This window comes from Vicugna pacos, unplaced genomic scaffold (genome assembly GCF_048564905.1).
Source record: "Vicugna pacos unplaced genomic scaffold, VicPac4 SAC-SAT, whole genome shotgun sequence".
Lineage (NCBI taxonomy): Eukaryota > Metazoa > Chordata > Mammalia > Artiodactyla > Camelidae > Vicugna > Vicugna pacos.
Window position 1 is genome coordinate 51,550,479 of NW_027328721.1, and position 20,713 is coordinate 51,571,191.

Consider the following 20,713-nt stretch of genomic DNA (forward strand, 5'->3'; position numbering starts at 1 on the left):
GCAGCGCGTGGGTTCTAAGGGAATGCCTGTGCTCATCTCCCCTGAGGGTTTTCCTCATGTCTCTTTGCCAGGGAATGCTAGGAGGGTTTGCAGGAAATCCCAGTGACAGAGGCTGCCTCCCCAAGGTCAGGGAAGGTATTTCTCGGACTTCCCCGAGCAGGGAACACCTGTGACTGAAGAGAGCTGCGTGGAGTTGTCTCTCGAGCTCCCCCATTCAATGACAATGGTTCCGGAATCCTGAGCATGGGGAGGTTCCACCAACGGTCGGCAGCGCGTGAGTTCTAAGCAAATGCCTGTGCTCGTCTCCCCTGAGGGTTTTCCTCATGTGTCTGTGCCAGGGAATGCTAGGGGGGTTTGCCGGAAATCCCAGTGACAGAGGCTGCCTCCCCAAGGTCAGGGAAGGTATTTCTCGCACTTCCCCGAGCAGGGAACGCCTGTGATTGAAGAGAGCTCCGTGGAGTTTTCACTCGAGCTCCCCATCTCAATGACAATGGTTCCGGAATCCTTAGCGTGGGGAGGTTCCACCAACGGTCGGCAGCGCGTGGGTTCTAACGGAATGCCTGTGCTCGTCTCCCCTGAGGGTTTTCCTCATGTGTCTGTGCCAGGGAATGCTAGGGGTGTTTGCCGGAAATCCCAGTGACAGAGGCTGCCTCCCCAAGGTCAGGGAAGGTATTTCTCGCACTTCCCCGAGCAGGGAACGCCTGTGATTGAAGAGAGCTCCGTGGAGTTTTCACTCGAGCTCCCCATCTCAATGACAATGGTTTCGGAATCCTTAGCGTGGGGAGGTTCCACCAACGGTCGGCAGCGCGTGGGTTCTAAGGGAATGCCTGTGCTCGTCTCCCCTGAGAGTTTTCCTCATGTCTCTGTGCCAGGGAATGCTAGGGGATGCTGCAGGAAATCCCAGTGACAGAGGCTGCTTCCCCAAGGTCAGGGAAGGTATTTCTCGGACTTCCCCGGCCAGGGAACACCTGTGACTGAAGAGAGCAGCGTGGAGTTGTCTCTCGAGCTCCCCCACTCAATGACAATGGTTCCGGAATCCTGAGCGTGTGGAGGTTCCACCAACGGTCGGCAGCGCGTGGGGTCTAAGGGAATGCCTGTGCTCGTCTCCCCGGAGGGTTTTCCTCATGTCTCTGTGCCAGGGAATGCTAGGGGATGCTGCAGGAAATCCCAGTGACAGAGGCTGCCTCCCCAAGGTCAGGGAAGGTATTTCTCAAACTTCCCCGAGCAGGGAACACCTGTGACTGAAGAGAGCTGCGTGGATTTGTCTCTCGATCTCCCCCACTCAATGACAATGGTTCCGGAATCCTGAGCGTGGGGAGGTTCCACCAACGGTCGGCAGCGCGTGGGTTCTAAAGGAATGCCTGTGCTCGTCTCCCCTGAGTGTTTTCCTCATTTCTCTGTGCCAGGGAATGCTAGGGGGGTTTGCAGGAAATCCCAGTGACAGAGGCTGCCTGCCCAAGGTCAGGGAAGGTATTTCTCAAACTTCCCCGAGCAGGGAACACCTGTGACTGAAGAGAGCTGCGTGGAGTTGTCTCTCGAGCTCCACCACTCAATGACAATGGTTCCGGAATCCTGAGCGTGGGGAGGTTCCTCCAACGGTCGGCAGCGCGTGGGTTCTAAGGGAATGCCTGTGCTCGACTCCCCTGAGTGTTTTCCACATGTCTCTCTGCCAGGGAATGCTAGTGGGGGTTGCAGGAATTCCCAGTGACAGAGGCTGCCTCCCCAAGTTCAGGGAAGTTATTTCTCGGACTTCCCCGAGCAGGGAACACCTGTGACTGAAGAGAGCTGCGTGGAGTTGTCTCTCGAGCTCCCCCACTCAATGACAATGGTTCCGGAATCCTGAGCGTGGGGAGGTTCCACCAACGGTCGGCAGCGTGTGGGTTCTATGAGAATGCCTGTTCTAGTCTCCCCTGAGGGTTTTCCTCATGTCTCTGTGCCAGGGAATGCTAGGGGGTGTTGCAGGAAATCCCAGTGACATAGGCTGCCTCCCGAAAGGGCAGGGAATTTATTTCTCGGACTTCCCCTAGCAGGGAACACCTGTGACTGAAGAGAGCTGCGTGGAGTTGTCTCTCGAGCTCCCCCACTCAATGACAATGGTTCCGGAATCCTGAGCGTGGGGAGGTTCCACCAACGGTCGGCAGCGCTTGGGTTGTAACGGAATGCCTGTGCTCGTCTCCCCTGAGGGTTTTCTTCATGTCTCTGTGCCAGGGAATGCTAGGGGGCTTTGCAGGAAATCCCAGTGACAGAGGCTGTTTCCCAAGGTCAGGGAAGTTATTTCTCGGACTTCCCCGAGCAGGGAACACCTGTGAAGGAAGAGAGCTTCGTGGAGTTGTCTCTCGAGTTCCCCACTCAATGACAATGGTTCCGGAATCCTGAGCGTGGGGAGGTTCCACCAACGGTCGGCAGCGCGTGGGTTCTAAGAGAATGCCTGTGCTCGTCTCCCCTGAGGGTTTTCCTCATGTCTCTGTGCCAGGGAATGCTAGGAGGGTTTGCAGGAAATCCCAGTGACAGAGGCTGCCTCCCCAAGGTCAGGGAAGGTATTTCTCGGACTTCCCCGAGCAGGGAACACCTGTGACTGAAGAGAGATTCGTGGATTTGTCTCTCGAGCTCCCCCACTCAATGACTATGGTTCCGAAATCCTGAGATTGGGGAGGTTCCACCAACGGTCGGCAGCGCGTGGATTCTAAGGGAATGCCTGTGCTCGTCTCCCCTGAGGGTTTTACTCATGTATCTGTGCCAGGGAATGCTAGGGGGTGTTTCAGGAAATCCCAGTGACAGAGGCTGCCTCCCCAAGTCAGGGAAGTTATTTCTCGGACTTCCCCGAGCAGGGAACACCTGTGACTGAAGAGAGCTGCGTGGAGTTGTCTCTCGAGCTCCCCCACTCAATGACAATGGTTCCGGAATCATGAGCGTGGGGAGGTTCCACCAACGGTCGGCAGCGCGTGGGTTCTAAGGGAATGCCTGTGCTCGTCTCCCCTGAGGGTTTTCCTCATTTCTCTGTGCCAGGGAATGCTAGGGGATGCTGCAGGAAATCCCAGCGACAGAGGCTGCCTCCCCAAGGTCAGGGAAGGTATTTCTCGGACTTCCCTGGACAGGGAACACCTGTGACTGAAGAGAGCTGCGTGGAGTTGTCTCTCGAGCTCCCCCACTCAATGACAATGGTTCCGGAATCCTGAGCGTGTGGAGGTTCCACCAACGGTCGGCAGCGCGTGGGGTCTAAGGGAATGCCTGTGCTCGTCTCCCCTGAGTGTTTTCCTCATGTCTCTGTGCCAGGGAATGCTAGGGGGGTTTGCAGGAAATCCCAGTGACAGAGGCTGCCTCCCCAAGGTCAGGGAAGGTATTTCTCAATCTTCCCCGAGCAGGCAACACCTGTGACTGAAGAGAGCTGCGTGGAGTTGTCTCTCGAGCTCCCCCACTCAATGACAATGGTTCCGGAATCATGAGCGTGGGGAGGTTCCACCAACGGTCGGCAGCGCGTGGGTTCTAATGGAATGCCTGTGCTCGTCTCCCCTGAGTGTTTTCCTCATTTCTCTGTGCCAGGAAATGCTAGGGGGGTTTGCAGGAAATCCCAGTGACAGAGGCTGCCTCCCCAAGTTCAGGGAAGGTATTCTTGGACTTCCCCGAGCAGGGAACACCTGTGAATGAAGAGAGCTGTGTGGAGTTGTCTCTCGAGCTCCCCCACTCAATGACAATGGTTCCGGAATCCTGAGCGTGGGGAGGTTCCACCAACGGTCGGCAGCGCGTGGTTTCTAAGGGAATGCCTGTGCTCATCTCCCCTGAGGGTTTTCCTCATGTCTCTTTGCCAGGGAATGCTAGGGGGGTTTGCCGGAAATCCCAGTGACAGAGGCTGCCTCCCCAAGGTCAGGGAAGGTATTTCTCGCACTTCCCCGAGCAGGGAACGCCTGTGATTGAAGAGAGCTCCGTGGAGTTTTCACTCGAGCTCCCCATCTCAATGACAATGGTTCCGGAATCCTTAGCGTGGGGAGGTTCCACCAACGGTCGGCAGCGCGTGGGTTCTAACGGAATGCCTGTGCTCGTCTCCCCTGAGTGTTTTCCTCATGTGTCTGTGCCAGGGAATGCTAGGGGGGTTTGCCGGAAATCCCAGTGACAGAGGCTGCCTCCCCAAGGTCAGGGAAGGTATTTCTCGCACTTCCCCGAGCAGGGAACGCCTGTGATTGAAGAGAGCTCCGTGGAGTTTTCACTCGAGCTCCCCATCTCAATGACAATGGTTCCGGAATCCTTAGCGTGGGGAGGTTCCACCAACGGTCGGCAGCGCGTGGGTTCTAAGGGAATGCCTGTGCTCGTCTCCCCTGAGGGTTTTCCTCATGTCTCTGTGCCAGGGAATGCTAGGGGATGCTGCAGGAAATCCCAGTGACAGAGGCTGCCTCCCCAAGGTCAGGGAAGGTATTTCTCGGACTTCCCCGGCCAGGGAACACCTGTGACTGAAGAGAGCTGCGTGGAGTTGTCTCTCGAGCTCCCCCACTCAATGACAATGGTTCCGGAATCCTGAGCGTGTGGAGGTTCCACCAACGGTCGGCAGCGCGTGGGGTCTAAGGGAATGCCTGTGCTCGTCTCCCCTGAGGGTTTTCCTCATGTCTCTGTGCCAGGGAATGCTAGGGGATGCTGCAGGAAATCCCAGTGACAGAGGCTGCCTCCCCAAGGTCAGGGAAGGTATTTCTCAAACTTCCCCGAGCAGGGAACACCTGTGACTGAAGAGAGCTGCGTGGAGTTGTCTCTCGAGCTCCCCCACTCAATGACAATGGTTCCGGAATCCTGAGCGTGGGGAGGTTCCACCAACGGTCGGCAGCGCGTGGGTTCTAAAGGAATGCCTGTGCTCGTCTACCCTGAGTGTTTTCCTCATTTCTCTGTGCCAGGGAATGCTAGGGGGGTTTGCAGGAAATCCCAGTGACAGAGGCTGCCTGCCCAAGGTCAGGGAAGGTATTTCTCAAACTTCGCCGAGCAGGGAACACCTGTGACTGAAGAGAGCTGCGTGGAGTTGTCTCTCGAGCTCCACCACTCAATGACAATGGTTCCGGAATCCTGAGCGTGGGGAGGTTCCACCAACGGTCGGCAGCGCGTGGGTTCTAAGGGAATGCCTGTGCTCGACTCCCCTGAGTGTTTTCCCCATGTCTCTCTGCCAGGGAATGCTAGTGGGGGTTGCAGGAATTCCCAGTGACAGAGGCTGCCTCCCCAAGTTCAGGGAAGGTATTTCTCGGACTTCCCCGAGCAGGGAACACCTGTGACTGAAGAGAGCTGCGTGGAGTTGTCTCTCGAGCTCCCCCACTCAATGACAATGGTTCCGGAATCCTGAGCGTGGGGAGGTTCCACCAACGGTCGGCAGCGCGTGGGTTCTATGAGAATGCCTGTTCTAGTCTCCCCTGAGGGTTTTCCTCATGTCTCTGTGCCAGGGAATGCTAGGGGGTGTTGCAGGAAATCCCAGTGACATAGGCTGCCTCCCGAAAGGGCAGGGAATTTATTTCTCGGACTTCCCCTAGCAGGGAACACCTGTGACTGAAGAGAGCTGCGTGGAGTTGTCTCTCGAGCTCCCCCACTCAATGACAATGGTTCCGGAATCCTGAGCGTGGGGAGGTTCCACCAACGGTCGGCAGCGCTTGGGTTGTAACGGAATGCCTGTGCTCGTCTCCCTTGAGGGTTTTCTTCATGTCTCTGTGCCAGGGAATGCTAGGGGGCTTTGCAGGAAATCCCAGTGACAGAGGCTGTTTCCCAAGGTCAGGGAAGTTATTTCTCGGACTTCCCCGAGCAGGGAACACCTGTGAAGGAAGAGAGCTTCGTGGAGTTGTCTCTCGAGCTCCCCCACTCAATGACAATGGTTCCGGAATCCTGAGCGTGGGGAGGTTCCACCAACGGTCGGCAGCGCGTGGGTTCTAAGAGAATGCCTGTTCTAGTCTCCCCTGAGGGTTTTCCTCATGTCTCTGTGCCAGGGAATGCTAGGGGGTGTTGCAGGAAATCCCAGTGACATAGACTGCCTCACAAAGTGCAGGGAAGTTATTTCTCGGACTTCCCCTAGCAGGGAACACCTGTGACTGAAGAGTGCTGCGTGGAGTTGTCTCTCGAGCTCCCCCACTCAATGACAATGGTTCCGGAATCCTGAGCGTGGGGAGGTTCCACCAACGGTCGGCAGCGCTTGGGTTCTAACGGAATGCCTGTGCTCGTCTCCCCTGAGGGTTTTCCTCATGTCTCTGTGCCAGGGAATGCTAGGGGGTGTTGCAGGAAATCCCAGTGACAGAGGCTGCCTCCCCAAGGTCAGGGAAGGTATTTCTCAGACTTCCCCGAGCAGGGAACACCTGTGACTGAAGAGAGCTGCGTGGAGTTTTCTCTCGAGCTCCCCCACTCAATGACAACGGTTCCGGAATCCTGAGCGTGGGGAGGTTCCACCAACGGTCGGCAGCGCGTGGCTTCTAAGGGAATGAATGTGCTCGTCTCCCCTGAGGGTTTTCCTCATGTCTCTGTGCCAGGGAATGCTAGGAGGGTTTCCAGGAAATCCCAGAGACAGAGGCTGCCTCCCCAAGGTCAGGGAAGGTATTTCTCGGACTTCCCCGAGCAGGGATCACCTGTGACTAAAGAGAGCTGCGTAGAGTTGTCTCTCGAGCTCCCCCACTCTTTGACTATGGTTCCGGAATCCTGAGCGTGGGGAGGTTCCACCAACGGTCGGCAGCGCGTGGGTTCTAAGGGAATGCCTGTGCTCGTCTCCCCTGAGGGTTTTCCTCATGTGTCTGTGCCAGGTAATGCTAGGGGAGTTTGCAGGAAATCCCAGTGACAGAGGCTGCCTCCCCAAGGTCAGGGAAGATATTTCTCGCACTTCCCCGAGCAGGCAACACCTGTGACTGAAGAGAGCTGCGTGGAGTTGTCTCTCGAGCTCCCCCACTCAATGACAATGGTTCCGGAATCGTGAGCATGGGGAGGTTCCACCAACGGTCGGCAGCGCGTGGGTTCTAAGGGAATGCCTGTGCTCGTCTCCCCTGAGGGTTTTCCTCATGTCTCTGTGCCAGGGAATGCTAGGAGGGTTTGCAGGAAATCCCAGTGACAGAGGCTGCTTCCCCAACGTCAGGAAAGTTATTTCTCGGACTTCCCTAGCAGGGAACACCTATGACTGAAGAGTGCTGCGTGGAGTTGTCTGTCGAGCTCCCCCAATCAATGACTATGGTTCCGAAATCCTGAGCGTGGGGAGGTTCCACCAACGGTCGGCAGCGCGTGGATTCTAAGGGAATGCTTGTGCTCGTCTCCCCTGAGGGTTTTCCTCATGTCTCTGTGCCAGGGAATGCTAGGGGTTGTTGCAGGAAATCCCAGTGACAGAGGCTGCCTCCCCAAGGTCAGGGAAGGTATTTCTCGGACTTCCCCGAGCAGGGAACACCTGTGACTGAAGAGAGCTGCGTGGAGTTGTCTCTCGAGCTCCCCCACTCAATGACAATGGTTCCGGAATTCTGAGCGTGTGGAGGTTCCACCAACGGTCGGCAGCGCGTGGGTTCTAAGGGAATGCCTGTGCTCGTCTCCCCTGAGGGTTTTCCTCATGTCTCTGTGCCAGGGAATGCGAGGGGGGTTTGCAGGAAATCCCAGTGACAGAGGCTGCCTCCCCAAGGTCAGGGAAGTTATTTCTCAAACTTCCCCGAGCAGGGAACACCTGTGACTGAAGAGAGCTGCGTGGAGTTGTCTCTCGAGCTCCCCCACTCAATGACAATGGTTCCGGAATCCTGAGCGTGGGGAGGTTCCACCAACGTTCGGCAGCGCGTGGGTTCTAAAGGAATGCCTGTGCTCGTCTCCCCTGAGTGTTTTCCTCATTTCTCTGTGCCAGGGAATGCTAGGGGGGTTTGCAGGAAATCCCAGTGACAGAGGCTGCCTCCCCAAGGTCAGGGAAGGTATTTCTCAAACTTCCCCGTGCAGGGAACACCTGTGACTGAAGAGAGCTGCGTGGAGTTGTCTCTCGAGCTCCCCCAATCAATGACAATGGTTCCGGAATCCTGAGCGTGGGGAGGTTCCACCAACGGTCGGCAGCGCGTGGGTACTAAGGGAATGAATGTGCTCGACTCCCCTGAGTGTTTTCCTCATGTCTCTCTGCCAGGGAATGCTAGTGGGGGTTGCAGGAATTCCCAGTGACAGAGGCTGCCTCCCCAAGGTCAGGGAAGGTATTTCTTGGATTTCCCCGAGCAGGGAACACCTGTGACTGAAGAGAGCTTCGTGGAGTTGTCTCTCGAGCTCCCCCACACAATGACAATTGTTCCGGAATCCTGAGCGTGGGGAGGTTCCACCAAAGGTCGGCAGCGCGTGGGTTCTAAGGGAATGCCTGTTCTAGTCTCCCCTGAGTGTTTTCCTGATGTCTCTGTCCCAGGGAATGCTAGGGGGTGTTGCAGGAAATCCCAGTGACATAGGCTGCCTCCCAAAGGTCAGGGAAGTTATTTCTCGGACTTCCCCTAGCAGGGAACACCTGTGACTGAAGAGAGCTGCGTGGAGTTGTCTCTCGAGCTCCCCCACTCAATGACAATGGTTCCGGAATCCTGAGCGTGGGGAGGTTCCACGAACGGTCGGCAGCGCTTGGGTTCTAACGGAATGCCTGTGCTCGTCTCCCCTGAGGGTTTTCCTCATGTCTCTGTGCCAGGGAATCCTAGGGGGTGTTGCAGGAAATCCCAGTGACAGAGGCTGCCTCCCCAAGGTCAGGGAAGGTATTTCCCAGACTTCCCCGAGCAGGGAACACCTGTGACTGAAGAGAGCTGCGTGGAGTTTTCTCTCGAGCTCCCCCACTCAATGACAATAGTTCCGGAATCCTGAGCGTGGGGAGGTTCCACCAACGGTCGGCAGCGCGTGGTTTCTAAGGGAATGAATGTGCTCTTCTCCCCTGAGGGTTTTCCTCATGTCTCTGTGCCAGGGAATGCTAGGGGGGGTTGCAGGAAATCCCAGAGACAGAGGCTGCCTCCCCAAAGTCAGGGAATTTATTTCTCGCACTTCTCCGAGCAGGGAACACCTGTGATAGAAGAGAGCTGCGTCGAGTTGTCTCTCGAACTCCCCCACTCAATGACAATGGTTCCGGAATCCTGAGCGTGGGGAGGTTCCACCAACGGTCGGCAGTGCGTGGGTTCTAAGGGAGTGCCTGTGCTCGTCTCCCCTGAGGGTTTTCTTCATGTCTCTGTGCCAGGGAATGCTAGGGGGGGTTGCAGGAAATCCCAGTGACAGAGGCTGCCCCCCAAGGTCAGGGAAGGTATTTCTCGCACTTCCCCGAGCAGGGAACACCTGTGACTGAAGAGAGCTGCGTCGAGTTGTCTCTCGAACTCCCCCACTCAATGACAATGGTTCCGGAATCCTGAGCGTGGGGAGGTTCCACCAACGGTCGGCAGCGCGTGGGTTATAAGGGAATGCCTGTGCTCGTCTCCCCTGAGGGTTTTCCTCATGTCTCTGTGCCAGGGAATGCTAGGGGGTGTTGCAGGAAATCCCAGTGACAGAGGCTGCCTCCCCAAGGTCAGGGAAGGTATTTCTCGGACTTCCCCGAGCAGGGAACACCTGTGACTGACGAGAGCTGCGTGGAGTTGTCTCTCGAGCTCCCCCACTCAATGACAATGGTTCCGGAATCCTGAGCATGGGGAGGTTCCACCAACGGTCGGCAGCGCTTGGGTTCTAACGGAATGCCTGTGCTCGTCTCCCCTGAGGGTTTTCCTCATGTCTCTGTGCCAGGGAATGCTAGGGTGGTTTGCAGGAAATCCCAGTGACAGAGGCTGCCTCCGCAATGTCAGGGAAAGTATTTCTCGGACTTCCCTGAGCAGGGAACACCTGTGACTGAAGAGAGCTTCGTGGAGTTGTCTCTCGAGCTCCCCCAATCAATGACAATGGTTCCGGTATCCTGAGCGTGGGGAGGTTCCACCAACAGTCGGCAGCGCGTGGGTTCTAAGGGAATGCCTGTGCTAGTCTCCCCTGAGGGTTTTCCTCATGTCTCTGTGCCAGGGAATGCTAGGGGGTGTTGCAGGAAATCCCAGTGACAGAGGCTGCCTCCCCAAGGGCAGGGAAGATATTTCTCGGACTTCCCCTAGCAGGGAACACCTGTGACTGAAGAGAGCTGCGTGGAGTTGTCTCTCGAGCTCCCCCACTCAATGACAATGGTTCCGGAATCCTGAGCGTGGGGAGGTTCCACCAACGGTCGGCAGCGCTTGGGTTCTAACGGAATGCCTGTGCTCGTCTCCCCTGAGGATTTTTCTCATTTCTCTGTGCCAGGGAATGCTAGGAGGGTTTCCAGGAAATCCCAGTGACAGAGGCTGCCTCCCCAAGGTCAGGGAAGGTATTTCTCGCACTTCCCCGAGCAGGGAACACCTGTGACTGAAGAGAGATTCGTGGAGTTGTCTCTCGAGATCCCCCACTCATTGACTATGGTTCCGGAATCCTGAGCGTGGGGAGGTTCCACCAACGGTCGGCAGCGCGTGGGTTCTAAGGGAGTGCCTGTGCTCGTCTCCCCTGAGGGTTTTCTTCATGTCTCTGAGCCAGGGAATGCTAGGGGGGGTTGCAGGAAATCCCAGTGACAGAGGCTGCCTCCCCAAGGTAAGGGAAGGTATTTCTCGCACTTCCCCGAGCAGGGAACACCTGTGACTGAAGAGAGATTCGTGGAGTTGTCTCTCGAGATCCCCCACTCAATGACAATGGTTCCGGAATCCTGAGCGTGGGGAGGTTCCACCAACGGTCGGCAGCGCGTGGGTTCTCACGGAATGCCTGTGCTCGTCTCCCCTGAGGGTTTTCCTCATGTCTCTGTGCCAGGGAATGCTAGGGGGTGTTGCAGGAAATCCCAGTGTCAGAGGCTGCCTCCCCAAGGGCAGGGAAGTTATTTCTCGGACTTCCCCGAGCAGGGAACACCTGTGACTGAAGAGAGCTGCGTGGAGATGTGTCTCGAGGTCCCCCACTCAATGACAATGGTTCCGGAATCCTGAGCGTGGGGAGGTTCCACCAACGGTCGGCAGCGCGTTGGTTCGAAGGGAATGCCTGTGCTCGTCTCCCCTGAGGGTTTTCCTCATGTCTCTGTGCCAGGGAATGCTAGGGGGTGTTGCAGGAATTTCCAGTGACAGAGGCTGCCCCCTCACGATCAGGGGAGTTATTTATTGGACTTCCCCGAGCATGGAACACCTGTGACTGAAGAGAGCTGCGTGGAGTTGTCTCTCGAGCTCCCCCACTCAATGACAATGGTTCCGGAATCCTGAGCGTGGGGAGGTTCCACAAACGGTCGGCAGCGCGTGGGTTCTAAGGGAATGCCTGTGCTTGTCTCCCCTGAGGGTTTTCCTCATGTCTCTGTGCAGGGAATGCTAGGGGGTGTTGCAGGAAATCCCAGTGACAGAGGCTGCCTCCCCAAGGTCAGGGAAGGTGTTTCTCGGACTTCCCCGAGCAGGGAACACCTGTGACTGAAGAGAGCTGAGTGGAGTTTTGTCTCGAGCTCCCCCACTCAATGACAATGGTTCCGGAATCCTGAGCGTGGGGAGGTTCCACCAACGGTCGTCAGCGCGTGGGTTCTAATGGAATGCCAGTGCTCTTCTCCCCTGAGGGTTTTCCTCATGTCTCTGTGCCAGGGAAAGCTAGGGGGTTTTGCAGGAAATCCCAGTGACAGAGGCTGCCTCCCCAAGGTCAGGGAAGCTATTTCTCGGACTTCCCCGAGCAGGGAACACCTGTGACTGAAGAGAGCTGCGTGGAGTTGTCTCTCGAGATCCCCCACTCAATGACTATGGTTCCGGAATCCTGAGCGTGGGGAGGTTCCACCAACTGTTGGCAGCGCGTGGGTTCTAAGGGAGTGTCTGTTCTCATCTCCCCTGAGGGTTTTCCTCATGTCTCTGTGCCAGGGAATGCTAGGGGGTGTTGCAGGTAATCCCAGTGACAGAGTCTGCCTCCCCAAGGTCAGGGAAGATATTTCTCGCACTTCCCCAAGCTGGGAACACCTGTGACTGAAGAGAGCTGCGTCGAGTTGTCTCTCGATCTCCCCAACTCAACGAAAATGGTTCCGGAATCCTGAGGGTGCGGAGGTTCCACCAATGGTCGGCAGCGCGTGGGTTCTAAGGGAATGCCTGTGCTTGTCTCCCCTGAGTGTTTTCCTCATTTCTCTGTGCCAGGGAATGCTAGGGGGTGTTGCAGGAAATCCCAGTGACAGAGGCTGCCTCCCCAAGGTCAGGGAAGTTATTTCTCGGACTTCCCCGAGCAGGGAACACCTGTGAATGAAGAGAGCTGCGTGGAGTTGTCTCTCGAGCTCCCCCACTCAATGACAATGGTTCCGGAATCTTGAGCGTGGGGAGGTTCCACCATCGGTCGGCAGCGCGTGGTTTCTAAGGGAATGCCTGTGCTCGTCTCCCCTGAGGGTTTTCCTCATGTCTCTGTGCCAGGGAATGCTAGGAGGGTTTGCAGGAAATCCCAGTGACAGAGGCTGCCTCCCCAAGGTCAGGGAAGGTATTTCTCGGACTTCCCCGAGCAGGGAACACCTGTGACTGAAGAGAGCTGCGTGGACTTGTCTCTCGAGATCCCCCACTCATTGACTATGGTTCCGGAATCCTGAGCGTGGGGAGGTTCCACCAACGGTCGGCAGAGCGTGGGTTCTAAGGGAGTGCCTGTGCTCGTCTCCCCTGAGGGTTTTCCTCATGTCACTGTGCCAGGGAATGCTAGGGGGGGTTGCAGGAAATCCCAGTGACAGAGGCTTCCTCCCCAAGATCAGGGAAGTTATTTCTCGGACTTCCCCGTGCAGGGAACACCTGTGACTGAAGAGAGCTGCGTGGAGATTTCTCTCGAGCTCCCCCACTCAATGACAATGGTTCCAGAATCCTGAGCGAGGGGAGGTTCCACCAACGGTCGGCAGCGCATGGTTTCTAATGGAATGCCTGTACTTGTCTCCCCTGAGGGTTTTCCTCATGTCTCTGTGCCAGGGAATGCTAGGGGGTGATGCAGGAAATCCCAGTGACAGAGGCTGCCTCCCCAAGGGCAGGGAAGTTATTTCTCTGACTTCCCCGAGCAGGGAACACCTGTGAATGAAGAGAGCTGCGTGGAATTGTTTCTCGAGCTCCCCCACTCAATGACAATTGTTTCGGAATCCTGAGCGTTGGGAGGTTCCACCAACGGTCGGCAGCGCATTGGTTCTAAGGGAATGCCTGTGTTTGTCTCCCCTGAGGGTTTTCCTCATGTCTCTGTGCCAGGGAATGCTAGGGGGGGTTGCAGGAAATCCCAGTGACAGATGCTGCCTCCCCAAGGTCAAAGAAGATATTTCTCGGACTTCCCCGAGCAGGGAACAGCTGTGACTGAAGAGAGCTGCGTGGAGTTTTCTCTCGAGCTCCCCCACTCAATGACAATGGTTCCGGAATCCTGAGCGTGGGGAGGTTCCACCAACGGTCGGCAGCGCGTGGGTTCTAACGGAATGCCAGTGCTCGTCTCCCCTGAGGGTTTTCCTCATGTCTCTGTGCCAGGGAATGCTAGGGGGTGTTGCAGGAAATCCCAGTGACAGAGGCTGCCTCCCCAAGATCAGGGAAGTTATTTCTTGGACTTCCCCGAGCAAGGAACACCTGTGACTGAAGAGAGCTGCGTGGAGTTTTGTTTCGAGCTCCCCCACTCAATGACAATGGTTCCGGAATCCTGAGCGTGGGGAGGTTCCTCCAACGGTCGGCAGCCAGTGGGTCCTAACGGAATGCCAGTGCTCTTCTCCCCTGAGGGTTTTCCTAAAGTCTCTGTGCCAGGGAAAGCTAGGGGGTGTTGCAGGAAATCCCAGTGACAGAGGCTGACTCCCCAAGGTCAGGGAAGGTATTTCTCGCACTTCCCCGAGCAGGGAACACCTGTGATTGAAGAGAGCTGCGTGGAGCTGTCTCTCGAGCTCCCCCACTCAATGACAATGGTTCCGGAATCCTGAGCGTGGGGAGATTCCACCAACGGACGGCAGCGCGTGGGTTCTAAGGGAATGCCTGTGCTAGTCTCCCCTGAGGGTTTTCCTCATGTCTCTGCGCCAGGGAATGCTAGGGGGTGTTGCAGGAAATCCCAGTTACAGAGGCCGCCTCCCCAAGGGCAGGGAAGTTATTTCTCGGACTTCCCCTAGCAGGGAACACCTGTGACTGAAGAGAGCTGCGTGGAGTTGTCTCTCGAGCTCCCCCACTCAATGACAATGGTTCCGGAATCATGAGCGTGGGGAGGTTCCACCAACGGTCGGCAGCGCGTGGGTTCTAAGGGAATGCCTGTGCTCGTCTCCCCTGAGGGTTTTCCTCATTTCTCTGTGCCAGGGAATGCTAGGGGTTGCTGCAGGAAATCCCAGCGACAGAGGCTGCCTCCCCAAGGTCAGGGAAGGTATTTCTCGGACTTCCCCGAGCAGGGAACACCTGTGACTGAAGAGAGCTGCGTGGAGTTGTCTCTCGAGCTCCCCCACTCAATGACAATGGTTCCGGAATCATGAGCGTGGGGAGGTTCCACCAACGGTCGGCAGCGCGTGGGTTCTAAGGGAATGCCTGTGCTCGTCTCCCCTGAGGGTTTTCCTCATTTCTCTGTGCCAGGGAATGCTAGGGGATGCTGCAGGAAATCCCAGCGACAGAGGCTGCCTCCCCAAGGTCAGGGAAGTTATTTCTCGGACTTCCCAGGACAGGGAACACCTGTGACTGAAGAGAGCTGCGTGAAGTTGTCTCTCGAGCTCCCCCACTCAATGACAATGGTTCCGGAATCCTGAGCGTGTGGAGGTTCCACCAACGGTCGGCAGCGCGTGGGGTCTAAGGGAATGCCTGTGCTCGTCTCCCCTGAGTGTTTTCCTCATGTCTCTGTGCCAGGGAATGCTAGGGGGGTTTGCAGGAAATCCCAGTGACAGAGGCTGCCTCCCCAAGGTCAGGGAATGTATTTCTCAATCTTCCCCGAGCAGGCAACACCTGTGACTGAAGAGAGCTGCGTGGAGTTGTCTCTCGAGCTCCCCCACTCAATGACAATGGTTCCGGAATCCTGAGCGTGGGGAGGTTCCACCAACGGTCGGCAGCGCGTGGGTTCAAATGGAATGCCTGTGCTCGTCTCCCCTGAGTGTTTTCCTCATTTCTCTGTGCCAGGAAATGCTAGGGGGGTTTGCAGGAAATCCCAGTGACAGAGGCTGCCTCCCCAAGTTCAGGGAAGGTATTCTTGGACTTCCCCGAGCAGGGAACACCTGTGAATGAAGAGAGCTGTGTGGAGTTGTCTCTCGAGCTCCCCCACTCAATGACAATGGTTCCGGAATCCTGAGGGTGGGGAGGTTCCACCAACGGTCGGCAGCGCGTGGTTTCTAAGGGAATGCCTGTGCTCATCTCCCCTGAGGGTTTTCCTCATGTCTCTGTGCCAGGGAATGCTAGGAGAGTTTGCAGGAAATCCCAGTGACAGAGGCTGCCTCCCCAAGGTCAGGGAAGGTATTTCTCGGACTTCCCCGAGCAGGGAACACCTGTGACTGAAGAGAGCTGCGTGGAGTTGTCTCTCGAGCTCCCCCATTCAATGACAATGGTTCCGGAATCCTGAGCATGGGGAGGTTCCACCAACGGTCGGCAGCGCGTGAGTTCTAAGCAAATGCCTGTGCTCGTCTCCCCTGAGGGTTTTCCTCATGTGTCTGTGCCAGGGAATGCTAGGGGGGTTTGCCGGAAATCCCAGTGACAGAGGCTGCCTCCCCAAGGTCAGGGAAGGTATTTCTCGCACTTCCCCGAGCAGGGAACGCCTGTGATTGAAGAGAGCTCCGTGGAGTTTTCACTCGAGCTCCCCATCTCAATGACAATGGTTCCGGAATCCTTAGCGTGGGGAGGTTCCACCAACGGTCGGCAGCGCGTGGGTTCTAACGGAATGCCTGTGCTCGTCTCCCCTGAGGGTTTTCCTCATGTGTCTGTGCCAGGGAATGCTAGGGGGGTTTGCCGGAAATCCCAGTGACAGAGGCTGCCTCCCCAAGGTCAGGGAAGGTATTTCTCGCACTTCCCCGAGCAGGGAACGCCTGTGATTGAAGAGAGCTCCGTGGAGTTTTCACTCGAGCTCCCCATCTCAATGACAATGGTTCCGGAATCCTTAGCGTGGGGAGGTTCCACCAACGGTCGGCAGCGCGTGGGTTCTAAGGGAATGCCTGTGCTCGTCTCCCCTGAGGGTTTTCCTCATGTCTCTGTGCCAGGGAATGCTAGGGGATGCTGCAGGAAATCCCAGTGACAGAGGCTGCCTCCCCAAGGTCAGGGAAGGTATTTCTCGGACTTCCCCGGCCAGGGAACACCTGTGACTGAAGAGAGCTGCGTGGAGTTGTCTCTCGAGCTCCCCCACTCAATGACAATGGTTCCGGAATCCTGAGCGTGTGGAGGTTCCACCAACGGTCGGCAGCGCGTGGGTTCTAAGGGAATGCCTGTGCTCGACTCCCCTGAGTGTTTTCCCCATGTCTCTCTGCCAGGGAATGCTAGTGGGGGTTGCAGGAATTCCCAGTGACAGAGGCTGCCTCCCCAAGTTCAGGGAAGGTATTTCTCGGACTTCCCCGAGCAGGGAACACCTGTGACTGAAGAGAGCTGCGTGGAGTTGTCTCTCGAGCTCCCCCACTCAATGACAATGGTTCCGGAATCCTGAGCGGGGGGAGGTTCCACCAACGGTCGGCAGCGCGTGGGTTCTATGAGAATGCCTGTTCTAGTCTCCCCTGAGGGTTTTCCTCATGTCTCTGTGCCAGGGAATGCTAGGGGGTGTTGCAGGAAATCCCAGTGACATAGGCTGCCTCCCGAAAGGGCAGGGAATTTATTTCTCGGACTTCCCCTAGCAGGGAACACCTGTGACTGAAGAGAGCTGCGTGGAGTTGTCTCTCGAGCTCCCCCACTCAATGACAATGGTTCCGGAATCCTGAGCGTGGGGAGGTTCCACCAACGGTCGGCAGCGCTTGGGTTGTAACGGAATGCCTGTGCTCGTCTCCCTTGAGGGTTTTCTTCATGTCTCTGTGCCAGGGAATGCTAGGGGGCTTTGCAGGAAATCCCAGTGACAGAGGCTGTTTCCCAAGGTCAGGGAAGTTATTTCTCGGACTTCCCCGAGCAGGGAACACCTGTGAAGGAAGAGAGCTTCGTGGAGATGTCTCTCGAGCTCCCCCACTCAATGACAATGGTTCCGGAATCCTGAGCGTGGGGAGGTTCCACCAACGGTCGGCAGCGCGTGGGTTCTAAGAGAATGCCTGTTCTAGTCTCCCCTGAGGGTTTTCCTCATGTCTCTGTGCCAGGGAATGCTAGGGGGTGTTGCAGGAAATCCCAGTGACATAGGCTGCCTCCCAAAGTGCAGGGAAGTTATTTCTCGGACTTCCCCTAGCAGGGAACACCTGTGACTGAAGAGTGCTGCGTGGAGTTGTCTCTCGAGCTCCCCCACTCAATGACAATGGTTCCGGAATCCTGAGCGTGGGGAGGTTCCACCAACGGTCGGCAGCGCTTGGGTTCTAACGGAATGCCTGTGCTCGTCTCCCCTGAGGGTTTTCCTCATGTCTCTGTGCCAGGGAATGCTAGGGGGTGTTGCAGGAAATCCCAGTGACAGAGGCTGCCTCCCCAAGGTCAGGGAAGGTATTTCTCAGACTTCCCCGAGCAGGGAACACCTGTGACTGAAGAGAGCTGCGTGGAGTTTTCTCTCGAGCTCCCCCAATCAATGACAACGGTTCCGGAATCCTGAGCGTGGGGAGGTTCCACCAACGGTCGGCAGCGCGTGGCTTCTAAGGGAATGAATGTGCTCGTCTCCCCTGAGGGTTTTCCTCATGTCTCTGTGCCAGGGAATGCTAGGAGGGTTTCCACGAAATCCCAGAGACAGAGGCTGCCTCCCCAAGGTCAGGGAAGGTATTTCTCGGACTTCCCCGAGCAGGGATCACCTGTGACTAAAGAGAGCTGCGTAGAGTTGTCTCTCGAGCTCCCCCACGCTTTGACTATGGTTCCGGAATCCTGAGCGTGGGGAGGTTCCACCAACGGTCGGCAGCGCGTGGGTTCTAAGGGAATGCCTGTGCTCGTCTCCCCTGAGGGTTTTCCTCATGTGTCTGTGCCAGGTAATGCTAGGGGAGTTTGCAGGAAATCCCAGTGACAGAGGCTGCCTCCCCAAGGTCAGGGAAGATATTTCTCGCACTTCCCCGAGCAGGCAACACCTGTGACTGAAGAGAGCTGCGTGGAGTTGTCTCTCGAGCTCCCCCACTCAATGACAATGGTTCCGGAATCGTGAGCATGGGGAGGTTCCACCAACGGTCGGCATCGCGTGGGTTCTAAGGGAATGCCTGTGCTCGTCTCCCCTGAGGGTTTTCCTCATGTCTCTGTGCCAGGGAATGCTAGGAGGGTTTGCAGGAAATCCCAGTGACAGAGGCTGCTTCCCCAACGTCAGGAAAGTTATTTCTCGGACTTCCCCTAGCAGGGAACACCTATGACTGAAGAGTGCTGCGTGGAGTTGTCTGTCGAGCTCCCCCAATCAATGACTATGGTTCCGAAATCCTGAGCGTGGGGAGGTTCCACCAACGGTCGGCAGCGCGTGGATTCTAAGGGAATGCCTGTGCTCGTCTCCCCTGAGGGTTTTCCTCATGTCTCTGTGCCAGGGAATGCTAGGGGTTGTTGCAGGAAATCCCAGTGACAGAGGCTGCCTCCCCAAGGTCAGGGAAGGTATTTCTCGGACTTCCCCGAGCAGGGAACACCTGTGACTGAAGAGAGCTGCGTGGAGTTGTCTCTCGAGCTCCCCCACTCAATGACAATGGTTCCGGAATTCTGAGCGTGTGGAGGTTCCACCAACGGTCGGCAGCGCGTGGGTTCTAAGGGAATGACTGTGCTCGTCTCCCCTGAGGGTTTTCCTCATGTCTCTGTGCCAGGGAATGCGAGGGGGGTTTGCAGGAAATCCCAGTGACAGAGGCTGCCTCCCCAAGGTCAGGGAAGTTATTTCTCAAACTTCCCCGAGCAGGGAACACCTGTGACTGAAGAGAGCTGCGTGGAGTTGTCTCTCGAGCTCCCCCACTCAATGACAATGGTTCCGGAATCCTGAGCGTGGGGAGGTTCCACCAACGTTCGGCAGCGCGTGGGTTCTAAAGGAATGCCTGTGCTCGTCTCCCCTGAGTGTTTTCCTCATTTCTCTGTGCCAGGGAATGCTAGGGGTGTTTGCAGGAAATCCCAGTGACAGAGGCTGCCTCCCCAAGGTCAGGGAAGGTATTTCTCAAACTTCCCCGTGCAGGGAACACCTGTGACTGAAGAGAGCTGCGTGGAGTTGTCTCTCGAGCTCCCCCAATCAATGACAATGGTTCCGGAATCCTGAGCGTGGGGAGGTTCCACCAACGGTCGGCAGCGCGTGGTTTCTAAGGGAATGAATGTGCTCTTCTCCCCTGAGGGTTTTCCTCATGTCTCTGTGCCAGGGAATGCTAGGAGGGTTTCCATGAAATCCCAGAGACAGAGGCTGCCTCCCCAAGGTCAGGGAAGTTATTTCTCGGACTTCCCCGAGCAGGGAACACCTGTGACTAAAGAGAGCTGCGTGGAGTTGTCTCTCGAGATCCCCCACTCATTGACTATGGTTCCGCAATCCTGAGCGTGAGGAGGTTCCACCAATGGTCGGCAGCGCGTGGGTTCTACTGGAGTGCCTGTGCTCGTCTCCCCTGAGGGTTTTCTTCATGTCTCTGTGCCAGGGAATGCTAGGGGGGGTTGCAGGAAATCCCAGTGACAGAGGCTGCCTCCCAAAGTTCAGGGAAGGTATTTCTCGCACTTCCCCGAGCAGGGAACACCTGTGATTGAAGAGAGCTGCGTCGAGTTGTCTCTCGAACTCCACCACTCAGTGACAATCGTTCCGGAATCCTGAGCGTGGGGAGGTTCCACCAACGGTCGGCAGCGCGTGGGTTCTAAGGGAATGCCTGTGCTCGTCACCCCTGAGGGTTTTCCTCATGTCTCTGTGCCAGGGAATGCTAGGGGGGGTTGCAGGAAATCCCAGTGACAGAGGCTGCCTCCCCAAATTCAGGTAAGGTTTTTCTCGGACTTCCCCGAGCAGGGAACACCTGTGACTGAAGAGAGCGGCGTGGAGTTTTCTCTCGAGCTCCCCCACTCAATGACAATGGTTCCGGAATCCTGAGCGTGGGGAGGTTCCACCAACGGTCGGCAGCGCGTGGGTTCTAAGGGAATGCCTGTGCTCGTCTCCCCTGAGGGTTTTCCTCATGTCTCTGTGCCAGGGAATGCTAGGGGGTGTTGCAGGAAATCCCAGTGACAGAGGCTGCCTCCCCAAGGTCAAGGAAGTTATTTCCCAGACTTCCCCGAGCAGGGAACACCTGTGACTGAAGAGAGCTGCGTGGAGTTTTCTCTCCAGATCCCCCACTCATTGACTATGGTTCCGGAATTATGAGCGTGGGGAGGTTCCACCAACGGTCGGCAGCGCGTGGGTTCTAATGGAGTGCCTGTGCTCGTCTCCCCTGAGGGTTTTCTTCATGTCTCTGTGCCAGGGAATGCTAGGGGGGTTGCAGGAAATCCCAGTGACAGAGGATGCTTCCCCAAGGTCAGGGAATTTATTTCTCGCACTTCTCCGAGCAGGGAACACCTGTGATAGAAGAGAGCTGCGTCGAGTTGTCTCTCGAACTCCCCCACTCAATGACAATGGTTCCGGAATCCTGAGCGTGGGGAGGTTCCACCAACGGTCGGCAGCGCGTGGGTTCTAAGTGAGTGCCTGTGCTCGTCTCCCCTGAGGGTTTTCTTCATGTCTCTGTGCCAGGGAATGCTAGGGGGGGTTGCAGGAAATCCCAGTGACAGAGGCTGCCCCCCAAGGTCAGGGAAGGTATTTCTCGCACTTCCCCGAGCAGGGA